Below are 7,176 nucleotides of genomic sequence, written 5' to 3'. Positions count from 1 at the left end.
CAAGTTCTTTAATAGGTACAGATTTTCCTAAGGGGTCTTATTTTCTTGTTGTTCCTCTCTATCATCCTTATCCTAGGGTTGATCTTTCTCTTTATAAGGGTCTACTAGCACTTTCCCACTTCTAAGTTGGATATTATGATATTACTCTACCAAATTTTTATAATTAATCAACCTAGCCAATTGCCCTATTTGATCTTAAAATTTTTTTATGAGCATTAGAGTAATTATTCATTTACATTCTTAATTTAAGAACAATATTTTCCATAGGTTTATTTTTATTCTTTTCAAGATATATTTGTTCAAATTCTGTGGGGCAATGTTGAGGTGCTATATCTCCTAAAATAACTGTTAACCTTCAATTCAGCTAATTTCTATAAATAACAATAACTTGAGTAGTCAAAATTGAGAAAGAATCATTTTCATAAACTCTTGCCACTCTCTTAGGATTCACCCTATTAATAGGCCACTGAAAATTATTTATTGTTATTTCTTTAATTAATTCATAAGCATCTTCAAAAGTCTTTGACATCAAAGAACCTCTAGTTTTAGCATTAATTATGGCTGTAAGGGATCCTACCAATCCATTATAAATAGTTTAAATTATCAACCAATAAGGTAAGGCATGGTGTAAACACTTTCTAAGTATCTCCTTGAATCTCTCCCAACTCTCATAGATAGTTTCTCCTTCTAATTGAGTAAAAGAAGTAATGCTATTTCTAAGCTTTAAAATTTTAGAAGGTGGAAAATACTTTTCTAGAAATTTATAGGCCAACTCATTCCATGTGGTAATAAAGCTTGGGGGTAAGGAATTTAAGCACATTTTTACCATATCTCTTAGAGAAATTGGGAACAATCTAAATCTAATGGCATCATCACTAACATCATTGTACTTAAATATTACATAAATGTTTAAGAAATGTGCTATATATATGTTAGGGTCTTCAATGGGTGTTCCCCTAAATTGAAAATTCTGTACCATCTATTAATGCTTTGGTGAATTCCTTCAAACAAAGGGTTTGTAAAATCTTTTAGAGGTTTAGAATGATCTAAGTTTTGAACAAGGTCAGCCATTTAAAAATTTTTTTTGTTCTAATTTTAGAAAGGGTAATCTTAATTTCAAAATCAAAATTTAAATGTGACTCCCCCTATATCTTTTAAGCATGTAACTATAGAGTCATAATTGATAATTAAAACAAAAGAATAAAAAAATATATTTTGAATAATTATGCAATTGATTAAGTAATATAGTAAATTTTCATATAAAATATATTCTTCCCCAGTAATTATACCAAAACCTTGATGGGGTGGTGGAGTAACCAAAAGAATAATGAACATGATTTAGGACTCCATCAATCCCTAAATAATGCTTAGGTTTTCTTTTATATTAAAACTTTACAAACTCCACTTAATATGTGCAAGTATACATACCGAATCAAGTAATATAATGATAGAGTAGAGTATTGATCACATAAGGAATAATATTTACTTAAAAATACTTGTGCTGTCTAATTTAACTACAATAATTATTCTACTCAATTAAATTATCTTTTTATGGATATTCAATAACTTAATTTAAATTCAAAAATAATTATATGAAATATTATTTAGATCAATTAGTTTGGTTTAATGAAATGTAAATACAATATGTTTTCTAATAATTCTCTTTTATATTGATGTTATTCACATCATATGCATCACCGACTACTCAGTGAAGCATGAAGAGATAAAGGATAGATTAAATCTTTTAACCTCAATGCCACTCTAAATTCTTATAGTCTATCACCCTATGAGAATCATAGAAGAGTAAGTAATACATTTACTGTAATAACCCCTCATAATAATTTATCTATAACATCATGAAATAATTGATGAAGAGATTTTATTAGTACACCAAATTTCATTTACACCATCAATCCAAAATTAATGATTTAGCCAGACATAAAGAACAAGTGAAGCAAATTCATTTTCAATAATTGCACAAAAGAAATAAAGTATAAAAGAAAAGATATCACCAATAATCTCCTCTATAGTCCTCCTTAAACTTATAGTATTACTTCCACAAATATAACAAACACTCTATTAGAATCTATCTAGTTCTTCTTTGAATTCTCTTAGTTTTCACTCCCAAGTAAAAATTAGAGAAACACTATAAAGACTAAAATTAAACAACTGATTAAACTACTATACTAACATTATAAACATAATATTTATAGAAAAATTTAGAAAATCAATTTTATGTTGTGGCGCTCATAACACTCATGTTATGGTGCCCAAAAAATGAACTAATGTCGTAGCACTAAAGGGTTTCCTCCACAACTTCGCTTGTTGATATGGACCCATTATTTAATGAATCATTACTTTACTAGTAGATCACGACATGAATGGTTATAGCTATAGAGCCTCAATGCTGCTGACGATTGAGTGTTGTGGCCCATCGACATGTCACTCCCTTTAACTTGGTGGTGCTAGAATTTGGTGTCATGGTGTTGTGCATACAGAGACTAGGATTTCTAGCACTAACTCCTTCATCACTGTGGTGTTATTAAACAAAAATTTGGCTTTGAGGTGCTGACTCCTCCAAAGATGTGACTGTCAAACAAAGATTGGGCACAACCATGTCTATATTTAGGTACTATGGTGGAGTCAATGATGGTGTTGCATTGTATTATTTCTGACACCGCGACCATGTACCATACTTGAAAATTTTGCCTATTTTATGTATTTTCCTCTAGAAACACAACTAAAATAACATATTTTTACTAATAAATTAATATATAAAATATAACATTTTTTATACTTATCTGCTACTCATGCAACTGTTATATCTAAATAGTTATATACTTTAGTGTTAATTTAGGATCAGGATCACCCAGGAAAATAAAAGGGCATTATTTAAATTATGTTGGTGATAGTAATAATCAATGGGTTGAGGAAATAAATTTGATTAGATGATAAATTGATGCATATTTCAATACTTATAATCTTGGTTGGAGGAATGACCCTATATTTATTTGGTCTAATAATAATGTAGGTGGTAATAATAAGTGGAATGTAGGTCAATTAAATCAAAGAGAAAATTAGAATAACCCTCAACAACCTGTAGTAAATCTTAGACCTTCTTATCCCCTAATTTTAATCAAAAAAATTATTATAGATATAGAAAGACACTATTGGAATAGGTAGTGATTCAGTTAGAAGCCTAATTGGAAAGTCTAGCTACTTCAATTAAAAATTGAAAAAATTTATTAAGATTGCTTACAATCCATTTTAGTAATAGACCCTATGGAACTTTACCCAACAATACTAAAATTAATCAAAAAGAGAAAGGAAATGAGTAAAGTGGTGTCCACTTAATAAGTGGTGGTGATTCATTATAGTCAAAATGACATATCTTGTTAAGTCTACCAAATGACTATAAATTTTGGACTATTTGGGAGTAAACCCAAATCTATTTTTGTATTTATTTATTTTTATAGTTTGTATTTTATGTGAGTGCTTTGTAATGTTTGTGAAAGTCATTAATTTTAATTTTTGCTAAGTATCTTGAGGAATATCTATTTTGCTAGAAATTGAATTAGTGTCGCACTATTAGTATTTTAAGTATTGCAACATTTTCCATTCAAGCATTGCATCATTTTTCTTCAAAAAAAAAAAAAAAAGCATTGCATCATTCAAAACTAATATTACAATGTTTAACTCTAAAGAAAAGTTACTTGATTATAATACCATAGTGTTATGTCTTTGAACATCGTAGTGCTATTAAGCCTCATAGAGCACCCCAGTGCTATATTCTCAAGTGCTACAACATTTAGTTAGTTATTTCTACAGTACGTTTGGAACTGTAGCCAACATTTTATTCTTTCATAACTTTATTAATATGTAGATTTATTGAGCACCATAGTGTTTTCCATAACATTGCATCATTAAGTCAAAATTATTATTATTATGTTAGGAGGAGCATCAATATGGTGGTCCTTTTAGCACCGTAGTGCCCATATGTGTCAAATGCTATAGTGGATGTCCATTCAAAAAGGTAATGATTCATTTTCCAATGTTAAGCACCATAGCTCCATGTGTCCTATGTATTTGCACCATCTATCATGTTGACATGTTTATCATTTTAATTTCTTTAGCATCAAAGCACTACTCTCTCAAGTTTCATAGCACTCATGTTATCTTTATAAATAAGAACATTCAGTTTCAAAAAAATTTTCACTAAGTTGTTATCTCTTTTTCCTCCTAGTTTTCTACATTTCTTTATTTGTTTATGATTTGTAGCAATGGCCCCTAAGTTGTTTGGTGGAAAGAAAATAGCATTATCTTCCTTTGACAAGAGCAGATTTATTTCTGTAAAGGCTAAACAAAGTTTTGTTATCCTAGTTGTTAATAAGCATATCATTCCATAGGTGGCTTTATCCTAGCGGGCAAGTAATGCAAATTATTGCAAATTACGGTTGGATGAATTTGTGTGAGGAGCCTCAGACAACTATTGTGAATATGAAAAGAGAATTTTTTTCCATTGAAAAGGAGGTATTAGACAATAGTTATTATGTGAGAGATAAGAGGTGCTTCTTGACTTTATCATTATCAATTGTTTGTATAAGCTTTAAAATTTTGAGTTTGGTTAGTGCACCCTTATTAGTTTTAGAAATTGCCATGGAGAAGATTTTAATAGTTTTATGTGATCCCAATAGTGAGGAAAGTTAGAAGAAAATGGAGAATAATATTATTAATTTTCCTACATCTTATATGACCCAATCATCTAAAGATTTTCACTACTTAATTTATTTTTGCTCATCTTTTACCAATCAAAATATTAGTGAAATCACAAAGGATCGAGCTTTTTTAAATTATGTAATTCATGTGGGCCTCACTATTGAATTGCGAAAATTCATTCACTCATATTTTCTTTATATCATTAGAGGCACTGCTTATGTGGTGGAGTAATTATGATTTTGATAAGCCAGATTAATTAAGTCTAGAGCTTCACTAGTCCAACCAAGAGATGTATTGGGTCAGCCCAATGCCACAATGAAGCAACCATTTAAGCATCGAGGTGTTAGTTCATTTAATAATGCTGCAATGCTAATATGTTAAGCATCATGACACCCGAGTCTATTTTTGTACTTACTATAAATGGTTTTTTATTTTTGTTGAGAAGTTATATCACTCTCAGTAGATTTCTATAATTTTTAGTAGAGTTCTTTTTTGCCCCCTTAGATTAAATACTAAGGGTGGCTAGGGAAGCATAATATACTTTCATTTAGAGATCTTAGCCTATCTTGTGTAAGCAATTCTACTATTGGAGGAAGGAGTATGGAGAATATCAATTGATCCTTATTGTGACAATTTTCTTTATTAATTCTCTTATATATTTTTTCTTATATGAATGAAATGATCATCAGTTTACTTTTTAGGTTACCCATGTTTGGCTAAATTATTGAGTTTTGGGCAAATGATGTAAATGCATAGCAAGTATTAATATAGACTCATGTGCCTTGAATTAGTTAATTGATTATTTCAATACCTCCTATTCCAAATTTGATGTATACAATTATCATGTGTGTAGCTAATATCTAGTGTGATTATAGCCTCAATGGAGGAATACTAGAATAAATAGAACTATTGAAAGAGAATATTGCAATACCTAGACATCGGATGTTTAATCTTCTAGGTTCCATGAAGATACTAGAATTTTAGATAGGTCATAAACCTCTCTTTTCATCTATACAAGCTTAATAGATATCTAAGGATGCATTTGCTATGATCCACATCATTATTTAAGTGTCTCAATAAGAAAACTTTATTATTTTATGTACATTAGTCTAAAATATTTTTTATATTTGGTATCATATTTATCTTTTCATTTTTTCTATATAAGTGTCAACATTTAAACCTTTGATTTTTCACTCAATATGATAAACTTTGCATCTGTAGTAGATAGTAGTAGTTTAATTGTAATATAGAAGAACACTTCCTCATGAGATTGACACTCTCTATATCACTTTATTACTTAATTATAATATATGTATTAGATTTTGAAGGAAGATGGGAAGGTCACATTTCATCGATTAAATTTAATAATAATAGTTTTTAATAAAGTATTGGAATGGATTCATATGAGGGTTTGTGTGGAAGACAATGTCACCCCATTATCTTGGATTAAGGTAAGAGAGGAGATTAATTAGACCTAAATTAGTTGATGATTCTATAGAGAAAATCTAGTTTTTAAGAAGAAATTAGAAGCAGCTTGCGATTGATAGAGGAAATATTATGATCAAATGCATAACACTGTTAAATTTCAAATCATCGATTATGTTTTCTTAAAGATCATCCTAGTAAAAGGAGTTAATATATTTGGAAGAAATAGTAAAACTAGCCTAAGGTTTATTGCCCTCTTTGAAATTATTAAGAAAATATGATAGTCTGCTTATTGATTAATGTTGCCTGATCATTATGTCTAATATTAATAATATGTTTCATAGTTTTGTTCTAAGAAAATGAGTGTCCAATTTAAAGTAGAGGTTCAAGCGAATCTAAAATATAAAGAAGATTTAGAATGTATCCTTACTTTTGATGTCAAGTAATTGAGGAAGAAATGGATACCTATGGTCAAGGTTCAATTGAAACATAGGTCTAAATGGGGAATCACCTTGGAGATAGAATTATAGATGAGGTTGTTGTATACAAGCTTGTTCTAGGAATTTGGATTCGAAAATCTTGAGAATAACATTTTTGTAAGGTGAACAGAATGTAACACCCACCATTCCAAAACTCAAGTAGTTAGCTTAATTTTAGTTTTTTTTCTTTATGAGTCGTGTGGTTGTTGCAAATTTGGACCCAAGTCTTGTACTTTTTATGATAACAAACATTATTGGATTTCTTACTATGATATCTCTTGATAATTGAGTTTATTGCATATCTATTTTTCCCTGAAACTAACATTTTAGGTCCACTATTTACTTATAACTTCGATCAAATCAAGATTTGGTAGAATAGGATTAAAGTCTATATTTTTAGTGCTTATGTACTTTTTATCTTTCTTGAGTTAATCATGTATTTTTATGGATCCTAAGGTTGAATAACCTTACACACGCACATACTAGACAATCAATTAACTAGAAAATTCATTAGTTAGGGCCCTTTTATTAATTGAGATTGATTAAACTAATCATA

The 7,176-nt window shown here is 29.3% G+C and overlaps 1 non-coding gene across 1 annotated transcript; it reads left to right on the top strand.

The window, feature by feature from the left end:
- The first annotated feature begins 617 nt into the window (after positions 1-617).
- LOC114579145 lies at positions 618-724 on the top strand. Its single transcript, XR_003699991.1, has one exon. It is a non-coding gene; the product is annotated as a small nucleolar RNA R71 (small nucleolar RNA).
- Positions 725-7,176: the final 6,452 nt, after the last annotated feature.

Source organism: Dendrobium catenatum, unplaced genomic scaffold (assembly GCF_001605985.2).
Source record: "Dendrobium catenatum unplaced genomic scaffold, ASM160598v2 fragScaff_scaffold_178, whole genome shotgun sequence".
In the NCBI taxonomy this organism is placed as follows: domain Eukaryota; kingdom Viridiplantae; phylum Streptophyta; class Magnoliopsida; order Asparagales; family Orchidaceae; genus Dendrobium; species Dendrobium catenatum.
The sequence above is the reverse complement of the archived record's forward strand: the minus strand, read 5'-3'. Positions and strand labels throughout refer to the sequence as shown.